This window comes from Callithrix jacchus, chromosome 6 (genome assembly GCF_049354715.1).
Source record: "Callithrix jacchus isolate 240 chromosome 6, calJac240_pri, whole genome shotgun sequence".
NCBI classification, from domain to species: Eukaryota; Metazoa; Chordata; class Mammalia; order Primates; family Cebidae; genus Callithrix; species Callithrix jacchus.
Window position 1 is genome coordinate 139825719 of NC_133507.1, and position 17190 is coordinate 139842908.

The 17190-nt window shown below is 55.2% G+C and overlaps 1 protein-coding gene across 9 annotated transcripts in view; it reads right to left on the minus strand.

Moving 5' to 3' along the window:
- The window catches only part of TNS1 (tensin 1), a 241793-nt gene extending 225473 nt beyond the window's left edge, over window positions 1–16320 (minus strand). For 6 of the 9 annotated variants that reach the window (XM_078328462.1, XM_035305641.3, XM_078328458.1 and 3 more), the window contains exon 1: window positions 1983–2211. The gene's annotated coding sequence lies outside the window, so the exon portion shown is untranslated. Of the gene's footprint in view, window positions 1–1982; window positions 2212–16268 lie in introns of those variants that run through there. The other 3 variants (XM_078328472.1, XM_078328470.1, XM_078328468.1) reach the window with 1 other exon arrangement.
- Between the last annotated feature and the right edge of the window lie 870 nt (window positions 16321–17190).

Here is a 17190-nt window from a genome sequence, read left to right on the forward strand (position 1 = left end):
AAATGTGAAGTGGACCCTCAGGGTGCAGTGGGCCAATTGAACACATTAACTTTTGTTCCCTCTCAGGCTCCCACTAAAACAACAGTAAGGAGTTCTTCTTTTGTTTGTTTGTTTTTAATCGAAGCATAAATCCAAGAGGGAAAAAAAAGAAGAGGAAACGGCAAAGAGAGAGAACAGATGTCTAGCAGTGTGCAGTGCCCAGCCATGGCAGCTGTGTGGGTGCTCAAAAGCTTCCGTGCCAGTGGGTGAACAGCCATGGTACCCCGCAGGTCCTATGCGCCAGCCCCTCCCCTGGATCGGCAGCCCTCTCCTCAATTCAGCAAGGAAAGGGCCAACTCCTGGCCCAGCAGGGAACCTAAGGACCCCTCCAGCCTTGTGTCCAGTCCCTAAAATTGCTGGTTAAATAACTTGATATCACCCCTGACAACAGTGTCAGAATTCTGGGAGCGGAAGAGTGACGGGCAACTAGGAATCATAAGCCTGAGAACGCTGACCCCTAAGCTGCTGGAGAACCCCTGAGAAGTAGCCGGCCTCGCTCACAGTACAGACCACCCAAAGGCTCGGAATTGGTGGCTCAGATGCCTTTGGAGATGAGGTAAACGTGACCCTAAAACAGGAAGGTTGGCCGTGTGGTGGCTCATGCCTGTAATCCAAGCACTTCGGGAGGCCAAAGTGGGTGGATTACCTGAAGTCAGGAGTTCGAGACCAGCCTGGCCAACCTGGTGAAACCCTGTCCCCACTAAAAATACAAAAATTAGCCAGGTGTGGTGGCGGATGCCTATAATCCCAGCCACTCAGGAGGCTGAGGCAGGAGAATCACTTGAACCCGGGAGGCGGAGGTTGCAGTGAGCTGAGATAGCACCACTGCACTCCAGCCTGGGCGACAGAGTGAGACTCAATATCAATAAATATATAAATAAAATAAAACAAGAAGGTTGGTAAAATATGGAAGAAGAATTTCCATGTCCTGCTGTCATCTCTGACCCTGCAGAAGACAGGAGGTTCATTACAGACAGAGGAGAACAGCCAGGCCATGGCCTGGGGGGACATCAGGCCCCATTGACCCAGACTGCAAGGCTGGAGGGGTGCTGAATTGAGGGCCTGAGGACTAGCAAATAGTGAGTGTTTGCTACCTGACTGTGACCTGCCCCAGTCAGAAAAGTGGAGGCCCAAGAGCAGGAACCCAAAGATACTGACAGGAGTTCCCCCAAGGAAGCACCCAGCCAGATACCTCAGAGCAACCAATCCACCCTTTACTAGCTCTCTACTGAGGAAGCTTGCAGGGTAAGGGAGGAGAACAAAGGCCACTTGGAGGAATCCAGCACCATGCGGGAAGAAGAAGCCGCAAGATAAGCAACCATTAAGGTCCTCAGCAATGAGAGAAGACAGTGCATCCACAAACAAGAACGAGACACTGTTAGCTAGAAAGAACATTTGGAGAACAAAAACGGCCTTGGAACTGTGGACGCCGAGTCCCTGGCAGAGCCCTGAATGCACCTGTGCCAGGCAGCCACTGACCCCGGCCCCCGCCCCACTCCTCACCACGATGGCAGGAGGCTGGGCCCTGCAGCTCTGCACAGTCCTCGGGGCACAGGACCTCCCAATGGAGAACGAGGCCAAAATCTGGAGACCAAGAAGGGAAATGGAGGCCCAGGCTTGGGAAGGGTGGGCCACAGGCCCAGAAGGAAGAGACAGAAGGGCCAGGGCAGGGAATGAAAAGGGATGTGGACTGCCAGGCTGAAGAGCCTGTGGAAAGCCCTTCTGGACTTTATCACCCATGGACCCAGCAGAGATTGCCTAACAGCAGTTCCAAGAGGCAGAAAGCACCCATCTTCTGGGTAGGAAAGTTGATGCCCAGAGCCTAGAGCTAGCGGAGCAGGCTCATCACAACCTACAACACAACCGCTGCCTGACATGTGGAGGCTCTGTGCGTCCAGTCTCACGGTCTGCACCTGAGTTTGAGTTCTGCCTTTATCACATACCCGCTAGGACTCCGGGTGGATCCCGGCACTCCCCATGTCTCTCTCTGCCCATGTGTTGCCAGTCGGTGCCAGAAGCTTCCTCCCAGGAGTCGCTGGGGCCAGGCCCTCCATCCAGGCTTCCAGTTGCAGCAGGATAGGGGTAGTCCTCAGGGCCCCCAGCAGACATGTCCCCCAAGGAGACCAGGAGGGACCTGGAGGGCTAGACCCTGTCTCTGCCCCGGATTGCTCTGAAGGCACACCAAGCACAGTCTATTTTTAGCTGGGACCCAGCAGGCAGCCAGCCACCCAGTGCTATTCTAGATGGGTCAGCAGGCTGGCCAGGGTGAAGGGGAGCCGTGGCTGAGGCTGAGGAGCACTTCCAGAAGACTTCAATGTAGGGGAAGGGCAGAGAGGGTTGAGTTGGGAGAAGTCAGGGGAGGCTGAAATACCGGGAAGGCAGAGGGTGAAGGGGCTTCCCTGGGACTAGCATCATGGAGCGAGGAGAGTCAGACCTGGCCTCTTCTCAGCACCCAGGAAGGAAGGCTGCCCAGTGAGAAGGAGGGATAGGCATAGAGCAAGTGAGCTGGAGGAGGAGAGAGAGCAGGGGAGGGAGACAAGAGACAGAGACAGAGGAGCAGGCCGGGAGTCAGAGTGACAGGAAAACTCAGAGAGCAGTGGTGGAGGTAGTGATGGTGACAGCCCCCACTCCTGGGCAGGATGACCAATGTCCAGGCCCCTATCCCACCACTCCCAGGCCTGAGGGCCTCCTCTCAAAAGAGCCCAGCCTCCTTTCTCCCACTAAGGCCACTTAGCCTTGGCCTAGGAGGCCTGAGACCATGCTGCATCCCTGAATCCTTTCAAGACCCCTCTCTGCCCCACAAGTTACATATAAAGGATGTCAAGCTGGGACGTGGACACGCACACACACACATACACACACACAGGCACACACGGCCTCCTGGGAGGAGGGGACAATGGAGAGGGAACAGGGGTGTCCCTTTTTCCCCCTGCCTGGCCTTGGGAGTGCAAATCCACATAAAGAGCTTCACAAAGGGCCTCTGGCTCACAGAGGGGGAGATAAATGGGGGGAGGGACAAAGGGGAGCCCCCAGAGTGGAAATGCCCAGTCAGTGGCTCTGGGAAGCAAGATGGGGGGCTGTTCTCACAGCCAAGAGGCAGCTAAAGAGCTTAGGGGGAAGGGGCAGCAGGAAGGGGTGGGGGACTGGGGGTTGCAGAGATGGGGGATGGGACTCCATCTCTCAGGAGTGGGGAGAAAGCTGGGTCAAAAGTCACCTCCTGGAGAGGGGGCTGTCAGAAGTGCCAACCTGAAGGATGCTACTGAGGGAGTGGGAGCTGGGCTTCCTTGCCCAGCCTGAGCCAGGGGCAACAGGCCTGACCCCACCCCATCCTCAAGGAAGGTGGCTGTCACCGACGCTCCCATCACGTGGCCTCACATCTGATTGGAAACAGGGCCCCGGTGCCTTCAGGCTCAAAGGCCAGTCTGGGGAGGAGGTCCCAGGACAGGGGCTACAGATTAGTCAAGAAAGACAATGGCCAAAGGACCATTGGGAACAAGAGGAAGTGCTCCCCACTAAAGGGTCCAGGCTGAGGGGCCTGTGATCTCAGCAGAAGCAGCAAGGAGATGCGGGAGAGGCCAAATGCCGAGGGCTGAGAACCCCAATACATGGCTCTCATCCAACTCTGCACTAATAATGGAGAGACTGTGGGTAAGCCACCTCCCCGGGCCTCAACCTCCCCCTCTGTGAAACAGGGTAATTATGATGCCCAGGTCTCTTCAGGGCTGTTGTGAGCATAGGGGAGTCTCTTTGTAATTTAAAGGCATTCATTATCATGATTGCTAACTGCCTTCTGGCCTGCCTGGGAGTCAGAGACCCCAAGCCCAGGGCTCTCCCCCATTCCTGGTCCCCCTCGGCTCCTGGCCAAGTCAGCAAGTGAAGGGGTCAACTAGATGACCTCAAAGGCCCCTTCCAAAGAGAGAAGGAAATGGATGTTTCTTGAGCACCTACTTCATGCGGGGAACTTTCCACACCTTAACCACCTTAATCCTCTCACTAACCCTGTGAGGTAGGTGTTATTATTCCCATTTTCCAGATGAGGAAACAGAGGCTCACAATATGAGTCGGTGGCAGAGCCTGGACTTGCAGCCAGATCAGCCTGAGCCCTGGTCAGGTCCACACTTTTCCCACCAGCCCTCCTTGTTATGTTGCTATGAGGGTCTGAGTTCATCTGTTCCCCACGCTCACCCCCAATGCCTGAACCCCAGAGAGGAGCTCCCAAAACAGCCTCCTCCCCCCACACCCATCCCCAGCTGACCTCAGAAGTCAGCAGACAAAAGAGGATGAGGAGATGCCCATGAGGACAGAGTGCAGGCAGGTACCAACCTCACTGCCTGTCCACCGTGTCCCAGAGCTTGGCATATGCTCTATACTCTAAAGCTGATGCTTTGCCACAACCACTGAGGTGGGCTCTAGTCTGCCCATTCTACAGGTGAGGAAGCTGAAGATCAATCAGAGTCACTAAGCAGTTTGCCCAGGGCACCCCACTAGGAAGTAATAAGAAAGGACTCTGAGTCCCCATTCCCTCTGCTACAGTTTCCCCTCTGAGCTGAAGCCTTGGGGGACGTAGTGTGGAGTCACATCGGGAGCAAAGGGGTCTTGGGAAAGATGCAAGAGAACCACAAAGAAACTACCCACTGCCCCACTCCCTGCCCCTGGAATACTACCTCCAACATACGTCCCTGCCTGCTTTGCTGCAATCCCATTAACAGGCAAGGGAATAAATTAGCCCTGCTTAGCATATTGAGTGGCATGGGTTCAAGAGGTCGTCTGGGTGCCTCACACATCTCAATGCAGTCTGCCAGCTGCCGCAGTGGTGGGGAGCTGTTGGGGGCAGTGGAGGCAGGGCACAGTCTGGCCTGGTCTGACCTCCCGCAGATGGCCTCAGCTCAGTGCCCAGAAATAGTCTCTCCTGCTCTAGCTTCATTCCCCTAATGGTACTGCAGCTTGGCAGCAGCTCTGAGCACCCCTGTCCCACACATCAGCCAGCCCAGGCCAGCCCCAGAGGACACCCAAGGTTAGTGTCAGGGAGTGGGAGGCTGCCCATTCTCCCCTAGCATGAGCTTTGGTGTCCAAGGCTGTGTCCAGGGGAAGAGGAGACAAGCACAATGCCTATTCCTAAATAGGCCCCTACCCAGACCCCTCACTGGCCCAGTGTACCCATGCCTCAGTTTCGCCCTTAGCACAGAAGCATCCCAAGCAGAAAGGAGAAATGGGAAAGGGAACAGAGAGGGTGTCAGAGGCCAGATAAGATCGGCACCATGTCAACTAATACAACTGGAGAAAGGGATATTAACTCAACAGCCAAGAGCCAGCCTAACGCCAGGAGGGCTGGCAGCCAGGCTGAGCAGGCCTAGGCCAGGAGGGAGCACGATAGCCTAGGGCCCGGCCTGCTACCTCCTTCTAGGTGCTTGAGTCACCCCTGCCCACCCCCTCACAGGCTACCTCTGACCCCCTGGACCAGAGGCCCTGGACCCCATCATGCCTCAAGGCCCTGCAGCAGCTACAACAGTAGGCTTCGCAGGCCTTCTGCTGCAGGAAGCAGGAATGACAAGGGCCCCAGCTGCGTGCTTTATTTATTTTATTTTATTTTATATTTTATTTTTTGAGACAGAGTCTTGCTGTGTCACTCAGGCAGGAGTGCGGTAGCATGATCTCAGCTCGATGCAACCTCTGCCTCCCAGGTTCAAGAGATTCTCCTGCCTCAGCCTCCCGAATAGCTGGGATGGCAGGCATACACCACCACTCCCAGCTAATTTTTTGTGTTTTTAGTAGAGACTGGGTTTCACCATGTTCATCAGGCTGCTCTCAAACTCCTGACCTCAGGTGATCCGCCCACCTTGGCCTCTCAAAGTGCTGGGATTACAGGCATGAACCACCGCGCCCAGCCTAGCTGTGTACTTCAAAATCCATTGCTGTGTTTGCTGAGGCCAGGCCTCCCACAGGCTTCTCCTGGCCATTGGCAAAGTGCAGTGATGATATTAAGGCAGACCTCTTCCTGGGAGACAGGAGGTTTCTTTTTTTTTTTTTTTTTGAGGGGGAGTTTTGCTCTTGTTGCCCAGGCTGGAGTGCAATGGTGTGATCTCGGCTCACTGCAATCTCTATCTCCTGGGTTCAAATGATTCTCCTGCCTCAGCCTCCCGAGTAGCTGGGATTATAGGCACCTACCATCATGCCCAGCTAATTTTTGTATTTTTAGTAGAGAGGGGCTTTCACCATGTTGGTCATGCTGGTCTCTAACTCCTGACTTCGTGATCCACCCACTTCAGCCTCCCAAAGTGTTGGGATTACAGGCGTGAGCCACTGCGCTCGGCTTAACTTTTTAAATTCTATTTTTTTAGAGATCACCCAGGCTAGTGTGCAATGGAGCAATCATAGCTGACTGTAGCCTCAAACTCCTGGGTTCAAGTGAGCCTCCCGTCTCTACCTGTCAGGTAGCTGGGATTACAGGTGCGATCACTCCACTGGCAGTAGATCTTTCTAGATCAACTTCCCCTCCACAGCTCCCTGTTGGCTTTGCTGAACTCCCCTCAGAGTTTCCCCAGGCCTCTTTCCTCTCTCCTTCCCTTGGGTCAGATTTACATCACTGCGTCAGGCTCTCCAGCCTCCCCTAGCTCTTCCATTTCAAAATCGAGCATTTCCCCTAGTAAAATCCTCCATTCAATCCAATCTTGTTTCTCAGGAGACTTAGACTAAAGTCCCTTAGACAATGACATCATCCCTTAGACAATGACGCCATCAATAATAACATCTTGATTAAGAGCTGTCAATATGTCCCACGCTATACTAAATGCTTTCAGAGCAGTGGGGAAACCAAGGCACAGAGAGGTTGCATAAAATGCTTATCAACACACAGCCCTTAAGTGACCAAGACCAAGTAAACTCAGTATAAGCTGGAAGGCAGCTTGTGTACCTACTCCCCCACAGATGACACAGATGCAGCCATCCCTACCACCTGCCTTTTGGGGAAAGAAAGAAGGTAGAAAAGTGACTTGAGGCTCCCGAGGAGTGGATGAGACAGACTCACAAGAAGACACAGAGGGAGCACGAGAGCGACTGAAGGAGAGAAAGGAGGCAGACAGGAGGTCAAAGGAGACCAGGAGCAGAGCCCACTCTGACCCCGAAAATCCTGACCCTGCAAGGGAAAGCCCCTCGATCTCCCCAGGGCAGGGCCAGGTTGGAATATTGGGCCCAAGGAAGCAGAAGAGAAAGGAGAAGGTGGCTGTAGGGCACTTTCCCTCCCAACCACTTCTGGCCATCCTCGGCCAAATGCACCCCATCCCCACCTCTCTCCAGCCCTTTCCCCACCCACCACGTGTGTCAGGAGGCTGCACCACAGGTGCCCCTCGCAGCACCGAGATCGGGAGATTCCAGCCCCACTCATCCCTCCCCTCCTCACCCTCCAGCCCCTCAAGGGCAGGGCGGACAGGCTTAGCCTGGGTCCAAGATCCCAAGAAAGCCAGACCTGTCCACTGCCCATCCCCCATGGGAGTGACGTCTGGGCTGGCAGCAGGTGAAACTGAGCCAAGATGAGGGCCAGACCCATGAGGTGAGCTCTCGGCTCAGATCCTTGGCAGGCTTAAGTTCTTAGGGCTACTGGCTGGGGTGTTGAGGGCTTGATGGAGGAGAAGTCAGGGAGGAGGAAGGGAACCGCCTTCCATGAGGCCCATGAAGGGAGGAGACTTTACAGCAGACACAATACCCATGCCACACACACACACACACACACACACACACACTCATTCCCGTTCGGCCCAGCCATATGAGAAACACCCACCAGCTCCTCCAGTCACCCTACACCCCATGCCGTTGTCCTCCACCCTGAGCCAGGGTTAGTTTAAAATGTTGATCCCTCTCTGGGGGCCTTCCCAGGGCTCCTTGGCCTACACGATAAGTGTAAAGCCCAAACTCCTCTTCAGCTTGGCATTCAAGACCCTTGCAGACATATCTTTTCTTTTTTGATATGGAGTTTTGCTCTTGTTGCCCAGGCTGGAGAGCAATGGCACAGTCTCAGCTCACCGCAGCCTCCGCCTCCTGGGTTCAAGCAATTCTCCTGCCTCAGCCTCCCAAGTAGCTGGGATTACAGGCACCCTCTGCCACGCCCGGTTAACTTTTTGTATTTTTAGTAGAGACAAGGTTTCACTATGTTGGCCAGGCTGGTTTCAAACTCCTGACCTCAGGCCATCAACCCACCTAGGCCTCCCAAAGTGCTGGAATTGCAGGGGTGAGCCACCGCACCTGGCCCCACCTCTCTTCCAGCTTCTGATCCTGCCTCTCCTCCGTCTCTACTCTGCACCCACACTTAACCACTCCACTCCCTGAGGGCACCCCATGCTTCTAACACCTCTTCACCTGACTGAAATGGCCTTGCCTCTCCCTCTGGGGAGGTGAAATCCTACTCAATCTTTTAGGAATTTGTTCAAGGTGTTGCCTCCTCTAGGAGGGCTTTCCAGACTGCCCCAGGAAGAACAGGTCATCACTGCTCTAGAACCAGGGGACAGCCCTGGGCACATGTCTCAGGGTGATGTGTTGGACCCTCTGACCTCCCAGGAGAGGATGGGGTGGAGATGGAGTGAGTATGCATGGGGCTTGGCAGAAGTGAGGGGATGGTGGGGGAGAGAAAAGGCTGGAGGGTGGATAGGGAAAGAAGATGGCAGATGAGTGCAGGAAGCAATGAGCAGAAAAGCAGAGGGGCTGAAAGGTGAGCAGACAGGTGAGGATTCAGAGCCTTCCCCAGTGCACAGCCAGCATCCACCCAGAGGCTCCAGGCCAGAGACGCTGCAGATGGTGGGCTGGGTCAGAAGACTCTAAGGATCCCATCAGGAGACTCTCCAGCCCACCCTGCACCCCTCTGTTTCAGCCATGGCAGGAGGAGGTGGGGGAAGTGGGATTTGGTGGCAACACTCAGAAGTTCCTGGGAAGGGATGCTGGCAGGAATACCAAGACAAGCTGGCCCAGAGGACACCCCTTTCCAGCATCCTGGTGACTGGCACCTCTGCCAGCCCCCACTGGTCACCAGGCTCTAAGTCCTTTCTCATGCAATTTAAACCCCAAAAAGTTCTCCTGTTGGTTGACTTCCTCTGACCCTGCACACATTCCTATCTGACTTCCAGCCATGCGTGAGCTGACCCTCACTGGCCTTACCCCACCCCATCCCCACACCTGCACCTCCTGCTGGGTATCCAGAGGAGCTCAGGCCCAGGTGGGGCCCTGGGCCCAGGGGAGACTATTATTTCTCAGACAGAACAGCTCCACCCATACAGCAAGCCACCTGGACCTGTCACCACCATCTTCTTGCACTGCCCTATCTGTGTTCTCTCTCCTGTCTGTGGGTTCTCTAACTGTCCGCCTCTCACCATTCATCCAGCCATCCCTTGGGCAACCTTTCTTGAGTATCCAGATGTCACAGGTCCTTTGCTAAGTGCCTGGGGAACCAGGTCCACTAAAGCTTGGCACTGGCCTGAAATCCTTGGCTCATGGACTTACTGGGGGGACAGACTTTAAACAGACAGCAGCCGAAGCACCCAGCATGCTCATATCTCAGGCCAGAAAGAAACCCTAGAGCTTGGGGTCTCCCATCCCCTATCCCTGGGGTAGATTTGCAGCTTCCTGCTCTGGGCTTTACAGCTACTCAGGCTGAGAGGAGGAGGGGCTGGCCAAAAGCACTAGGACTGGGGTCTTGGGGGTGGAGGTGAATTTAAGAATCAGAGCTGGGACAGTCAGCAAGGGAATCTGTCTCCCAGGAATAGCCTGGGTTCCCTATCCTCCCCACTACTTGGCATCTCTGCAGATGGCAGCCTCCACTTCCCACTCATAGGCTGTGGCCCCTCTGGGGGCTGCCTTAGCTTGCCTGCCCTTGGCACCACGCTCTGTCCCGGTGCCAGGAGCCCTGGGCAAGTTCCTACATCAAACGAGGAGGCAGTGGCTGGCTTCTTGCCCTTCCGGAAAGAGGGAACGAATAGAGGGTGCGGCCGTATCTTCAGCCTCACACCCTTCTGCCCCTGCTAGAAGCCCAGTCCTGCCCCCAGAGAGTGGATAAGACTTAGAGAGGTGATCGGTGGGCCCCCTCCCACCCACTCCAATGCAGGACTCCAGGGCTTCTTCCTCCTTTCCCTCCTGAGGCCCACGGGGCTGGTGGGGCAAGAGAATTGAGAAGAATCATTATGAAGGGACATATGAGGGTGCTAGAGAATCTTTGCCCAACCCCAAGACATCCCTCACCCCCATCATCAAGGTCCTGAAGTTCTCCCTTTATCCAATGACTCCTTCGATCCTGGGACACGTGGGTCTTCCAGAGATACCATCAAAATGGAGGGATACATATACAAACCAAAATTTGAGTGTGTGATCTTCAAACGACACACATGAAAGTGTTCTTAGCAGTACTATTCACAGTAGCCCAAAACTAGAAACGACTAGAATGCCTGTCAAGAGCAGAATGGATACATCGATAGTGTCTTCACACAGTGGGACGCTGTCCCGCAATGAGAAGGAAAGCTCTATACCACACCCAGGAATATAGATAAAATTCACAGCCATGATATTGAGCACAAAAGAATACATATGATGTGCTCCACTGATTACAAGTACCATTCCATTCATTAGACATTCTGGAACAGGCAACTCCCTGTGGTTAGATGCCAGGATGGCAAGCTGTCCTCCAAGGGGGATTAGTGACTGGAAGGGGCAGGAGGCACCTTCTGAGAGCTGGCACAGTTCTGTTTCTAGATTCTGCATGCCAAGTATGTGAGCACATGCATGTGTTCAGACAGTGGGAAGTCTGTACACTTTTCTATATTTATGAAATATTTCAACACTAATATAGACAAATGTCTGATGCCACCTTGACAGCCACCATCTCTGTGAGATAAAAGGGGTCATTTTTTTTTTTGAGACAACCTATCACCAGGCTGGAATGCAGTGGCACGATCTCAACTCACTGCAACCTCCAACTTCCTGATTCAAACGATTCTTCTGCCTCAGCCTCCCGAGTAGCTGGGATTACAGGCACCCGCCAACACGCCAAGCTATTTTTTGGATTTTTAGTGGAGATGGGGTTTCACCATGTTGGCCAGGATGGTCTTGATCTTCAGACCTCGTGATCCACCTGCCTCAGCCTCCCAAAGTGCTGGGATTACTGCCAAGAGGGGTCATTTTCAACTTCCTCCTGCTCCTTCTCACCCACACCCAAGCCATCTCCACGTCCAGTCCTTTCTCCCAAGTTAGTTGTGGCCCCACTCAGCCCTCTCCCCAGCCAACCATCTCTAACCCTGACCACTTGGCACCTCCAGAAGATGGCAGCCCCACCTCCCAGGCGTCTTGCTTTGCCTCTGACCCTCCCAATCCATATAAATATGCAGCATGCATAGGAGGGCAGCAGGGGAGCCAGGAGCAGCAGGGAAAGCCTCTGTACACTTCTGTAACAACTCCCGGCTCTCCTCCATCCCTGGACCTTCAAGTCAGCTACTCAGACCACCTGGAGTGCTCCTCCCTACCTACTGCTCCTGCTTTGGCTCCTCTTTCAGATGCCACTTCCTTCACCCTCCCAGAAACCCCTTTAGGATTCTCACCTGTCACATCCTGAACTCACCCTCCATAGCACCGTCTCCAGTCATGCGTTTCTCTGTACAGGGACGTGTTTGCAGTCTACTCCATCTCTCCCACTAAACTGACAACACCCTGAGGGCAAGGACCGGGGCTGTCTGCTTTCTGCCCTATCCCCAGCCCCAAGCTCCATGCCGGGCCTATAGCAGGTACTCAAAAATGCTTGAATCAGTGTTGACAAAATGAATGGCCAAGCACATCTGTCTTACAGACAGTCTCTGGGGAAAGCAAAAGTTGCATCTGGGGATGAAACTCTCACTTGTCTGGACCCGGGACTCCTGGGATGTGGTCCCAGCACTGACACTCACTTCTAGTGTGACCTTGGGCAAGTCACACTGAAGAATCCCCCTCTGGCCCTCAGTGTGCTGTTTTGAAATGCAGGGGGTGGATAAATCAGGGGTGTGGGGGGCTTGAAGAAATATATGACATTGTGAATGTTTGCACAGTGACTAAGTGTATCTGTGTCAATGTGTGTGACTATGTGTGAGCATGTGTATGAATATGTGTGTATGTGAAAGTGTGTGACTGTATGAGTGTGTGTGTCTGTATGGAATATATGTGTGTGAGCATGTTTGTGTGTGAGTGGGTGTATGAGTGTGTATGTGTGTATAAGTATGTATGTGCATGTGTGTCTGTGTATGAGTATGTGTATGTGTGTGAGCATGTCTGTGTGTGAGTGGATATGAGTGTGCCTGTGTATATGAGTGCGTATGTATGAGTGTATGTGTGTGTCTGTGTGTGTACGAGTGTGTGTGAGCATGTCTGTGTGTATGTGTCTTGTGTGTGTGAGCATGCCTTGTGTGTGTCTTGTGTGTGTGAGTGTGCATGTCTGTGTGTCTTATGTGAGCGTGCCTGTGTATGTGTGTGTCTTGTGTGTGTGAGAATGCCTGTGTGTCTTGTGTGAATGTGAGTGTGACTGAGTGTGTGTATGTCTTGTGTGTGAGCGTGTCTGTGTGTGTGTCTTGAGTGTGAACGTGTCTGTGTATGTGTGTCTTGTGTGTGTGAGCATGCCTGTGTGTGTGTGTGCCTTGCGTGTGTGTGCCTTTTGTGTGTGCCTGTATGTATGTGTGTGTGAGCATAACTGTGTGTATGAGTGTGTCTTGTGAGTGTGAGTGTGTGTATGTGTGTCTTATGTGTGTATGTGAGCGTGTCTGTGTTATGAGTGTCTTGTGTGTGTATGAGTGTGCCTATGTGTATGAGTGTGTGTGTGTCTTGTGTGTGTGCCTGTGTGTATGTGTCTTGTGTGTGAGCATGCCTGTGTGTATGGTGTGTCTTGTGTGACTGTGCCTGTGTATGTGTGTCTTGTGTGTGAGTATGTGAGTGTATCTTGTGTATGTGTGTGTGCCTGTGTGTATGAGTGTTTGTGAGTGTGTTTGTGTGTGCACCTTCTCCCTAGCAAGAGCACCCATAGGTTTCATCAGCTTCTCAAAGGGATCTGTATCCTCGAAAGGCTCAGAAGCACTAAGATCCTTTTCAGCTCTGGGTTCTCTGATTCTACATAACGAGAGAGAGGAAGAAGGGGACATCCAACCCATGGGAGAGGGAGTCAGACCAAATCCTAAAACTTTCAAAAGGGGTGCAGCCACAACAGGAATGCAGGGGAGGCTGCAGGACCAGGCCCCAGGAGAACTTCTAACCTCAGTGAGTCTCCAGGTTGAAAGAAGCAGAGACCAGAAGAGATGACTGCAGAAACGGAAGAGGCAATAGCAGCCCCGAGTCTCCTCCCCACTGCTCCCGCCCCATCCACAAGCACCCACTTGTTCTGGGATACAGCAGAGAGCAAGGAGGCACAACTGGCACCTGGAGATGCCCGCCAGGCCCCTTGGCACCCAGAAGACTTGGCAGGAGAGCCCAGGAAGGTGCCAAGCCCCAGCCTCTTGCCCCTGAGGCTGACATGTGGGACCACAGAAGGGCTCACGGGGCAGGGCAGTTGTGGGACCTAGAAAGGCCATCTGGGAGGGGCAGGGCCCAAAGCTGCAGGCACTAAAAACCCAGAGCTAGACTTGGAAGCCTAAGAGCCAAGGCATGCACCTTCCTCAAAGCCAAGGGGAGGAGCGAGAGCCAAATGCCAGCCAAGGGAGAAAGAGGAATAGGCAATGGGGCTGGGGGACAAGTCAGCCTGGAAGAAGGAGGACAGCCTGCTTGTGGGGGAGGAGGGAGCATGGCAGGGGAAGGGGGCGATGTGGCCTGGGTAGGAGAGGGTTGTGCTCAGGGGACAGGAGAACAGTAAGGCTGGGCATGGACACAGGCAGCAGGAGTTCAGGCTGTGGCTCAGGGAGAGATACTGGGCCCGTGGCAGAGCCTGGGGCAGGAATGAGGGATTGTGTCTGCAGCAGGACTGACAGTAGGAGTGCCCTGGCAAGCAGCCAAGATGTCTGGGTAGTCACTGAGCCAGGGCTCCTGAGGGGATCAGGACCCAGGAGATGTTTATCCACCCCAAGAATGAGGGCATCACCCCTCCTCTAGTGATGGGCGCAGGCTGCTCTTACTTAAGTCCGTGAAGGACAGAGTCCCAAGCAGCAGCAACCCCCACTGGAGGCAGAGCCAGGGCAAGGCAGCTGGGATGGAGCTTGATCCCCACAGACAGAGGAGGGAGGGAGTCACAGGCAAGCTCCAGGCTCTCCCAAGAGGCCACTCAGAAACCAGCTCATCTGATGCAGACACTTGTCCCCATCCCTGTCCCTGCCATTGTCACACAGCGGTACACACACGCTCCCCTCCTTCTCCCCTTCATCACCCACCTCCAGTGCCCCTGGCTCCTCCCTCCATCTCAGCCCCATTGCCTGTCCCTGTCCCTGCCCACCCTCACGTGGTCAATCAGGCACCCACCCTGTGTCAAAGCTGGCTGTGTGGGAGGTGGAGAGGCAGGAACACGGGGTGAAGCAAGAAGACCCACCAACAGCGAGTCCTGAGGTCACAGGGACCTAGAGAGGAGTTAGCCCTCGACTCCTACTCCTACTCTCCCAGAAGAAGCAGTGCCACACCTATACCAGGCCTAGTGGTTCACTGGCAGACACCTCCTCCAGGACAGACACCTGCCTCCCAGCCCAGACCTGTCTCCATCACCAGGTCAGCTTCTCATTTACAAGGCTCTGAGACTTACCCAGCACAGAGAAGGCAGGGGTGACACTTCCCTGGCAGGGGAGATACCATGATCACAGAGAAGGCAAGAGTGAGAGGCCAGCTGTCCCCACCATCCTGGGGCAGTCCTTGCTTTGGCAGGGCCCCCTCCCTCCTAACTACAGAGTCCTCCTCAAAGGACTCCAAAGAGCTGCCCCTTGGCCCAGCTCAAGGAAGATTAACCCTTTCCCTACCTTACCCCAGCAGTCCAGGCCTGCCCCTCTTGGATGGCTCCTAAACCAACTTCACCAAGCTATTTGCCCTTCTAGAGGTCAGGTCCTATATCACCCTCTTCCCAAGGGCACAAGATATCCAGGGCAGCCCTCCACCCAGGGAGGCCCTTCACCTGATCCTGGTCCTGCCTCCCCCTGGGTCTGCCCTGCCTTGCTGCACTCCCCAAGTGGACTGGCACAGTCCTGGGCTGGCTGCTTACCTGAGTCAGGTGTCCTCGGCTCTGCCAACCACCAGCTCCCAACTCAGGGCGTCCTCCCCTCACCCACTCCCGCAGCCCCTACCTGGAGCAGCAGCTGCCTTCTCTCTGTGCGGGCCAAACCCTCATGCTCCCAGCACTTGGCCTGCTCAGAGGCCCAGGGACTCCCTGGGGGCTGGGGATGGCAGGGTGGCCTGGGCTGCAGCTGCTCACAGCACACCAGGCTCACAGTGCAGCCCATCCGGCCTGGCGCCCTGCAGGCAAGCAGGGGCGGAGACGTGGGAGCCCCAGGAGCCGGCCCACCCCTAGCCCTGGTGACAGCTCAGCCCAGAGCTATGGCGACATTGGCAGGGGAGCAGCAAAACCCCCAGCTTGGCCTCGACAGAGTCCCTGCCTTCCCAGCCAGCGGCAACAGGACCCCACCGTGGGGCCTGATGGGGGTCTGCACTACAGGTCCCAGACACAGCCAGTGATGAAGCCGACCTCAGGGAGTGGGGCAGTGGGTGGGTCCTTGGGACAAGGACTTCAATCGGTCTGACTTGGGGGGCAGGGTGAGAAAGAGACCAAGAACGTGACAGGAGGGACAGGGAGAACATAAGGGGAGACAACGAGGGAGCGACAGAGATGGGGAACAGAGATGGGGATGCAGCCTCTGCGTGGGGGGTACAGGTGCAGGACCGAGCAGAGGGCAGACACACTGGGATATCCCTTGTGCTGGTTTTCACATGCGGTTTCTGGGGTTTGTGAAAACAGCAGTCCTCCCAGGACCCTCTCCTCTGCCCCAGTACTAGCTCCTGGGGCAGCCCAGCCTGGAAAAACGAGGGCCCGGCATGGAAAGACCCCAGCCTCAAGGAGCAGAGCACAGCCAGGGTGGGGGGGCCCCAGTCCACCTGGTCAACCCGCCTGGCCCGCTGCCGGGCACAGCATCTCCCTGGTGGTCTCACTTCCATCGCTTAGAGAATGGGACCAGGACTGCGGGGGTCAGCACTGGTGACCAGAACTCATGGGGACCGCTCAGCCGGCTGAGATGGAAAGAGGAAGGAGGCACGTGGTGGGACCCTCGCCCTCCCCTCCTCACCCTGGAGCGCTGCCCACAGCCCAACCAAGCCGCAGGGAAGAGGAACAGCCACAGGAAGAGCAGGCGCGGAGCTCCACGGCCTCCCTCTGCCCCCTGGTGGCAAGGAGGAAGAAAAGCAAGAGCAAGTGCTGAAAACGAAAAAGAAACCAGCAGCAGTCCCTAATACCACAATGGATCAGACCCCATTGGGCTAACAGGAGACTCTACCCCAGGTCGGCCTGAGAGGGCCCATCCCCCATCTCATCATTCTGCCCCAGGGCCCTGGATCCTGCCTCTATCACTTTTTCCCTGCAGCGTCTTCTGTTCCCCCTCCACTGTGAGCCAGGTTCCCCCTCCAGGCTGCTGGGCTGGGACTGAGTCACTTCCCAGGCTGTAAACCCTGGGACAGTTGTGCAGGGCACAGTCACTAGGGACGGACTCAGGCAGCAGAGCCGCACTGTCTTGCCCCAGCCAGCCAGGCCCTCCCGGGTGAGTAGCAGGGAGAGCCCTGGAACACAAGGGGATAGAAGGAGGGTGATGCCTGGAGCCAGGGGAGTAAAATGCATGACAGAGATGAGGAGAGGAGGAGGCACGTGGAGCCCTTCGTGGATTTCACAGAGGATCTGGGATGGAAGGGGCTACCGAGACCATCAGTCCAATCTTTGGTCTACAGGTGGGGAAACTGAGGCTCAAGGAAGGTGAGTAATTTGCCTGAGATCACACAATGAGTGTGTAGCCAGGTCAGGATGGAGACCCCAGTCTCTGGACTCCTGAACCCGTCCTCCCTGAATCCCATGCCCCACCCATCTCCCTCATTTGCCTCCATTTCCCTCTCCCCTCTCCTCCACTGCGTCCCACTGCTGCACCACTGCCATGCCACCCCAACTCCAGCGGCCGCAGCCTGGGAGGCAAGACAGCTGGGTTTTCCACTCCATGCCTGGAC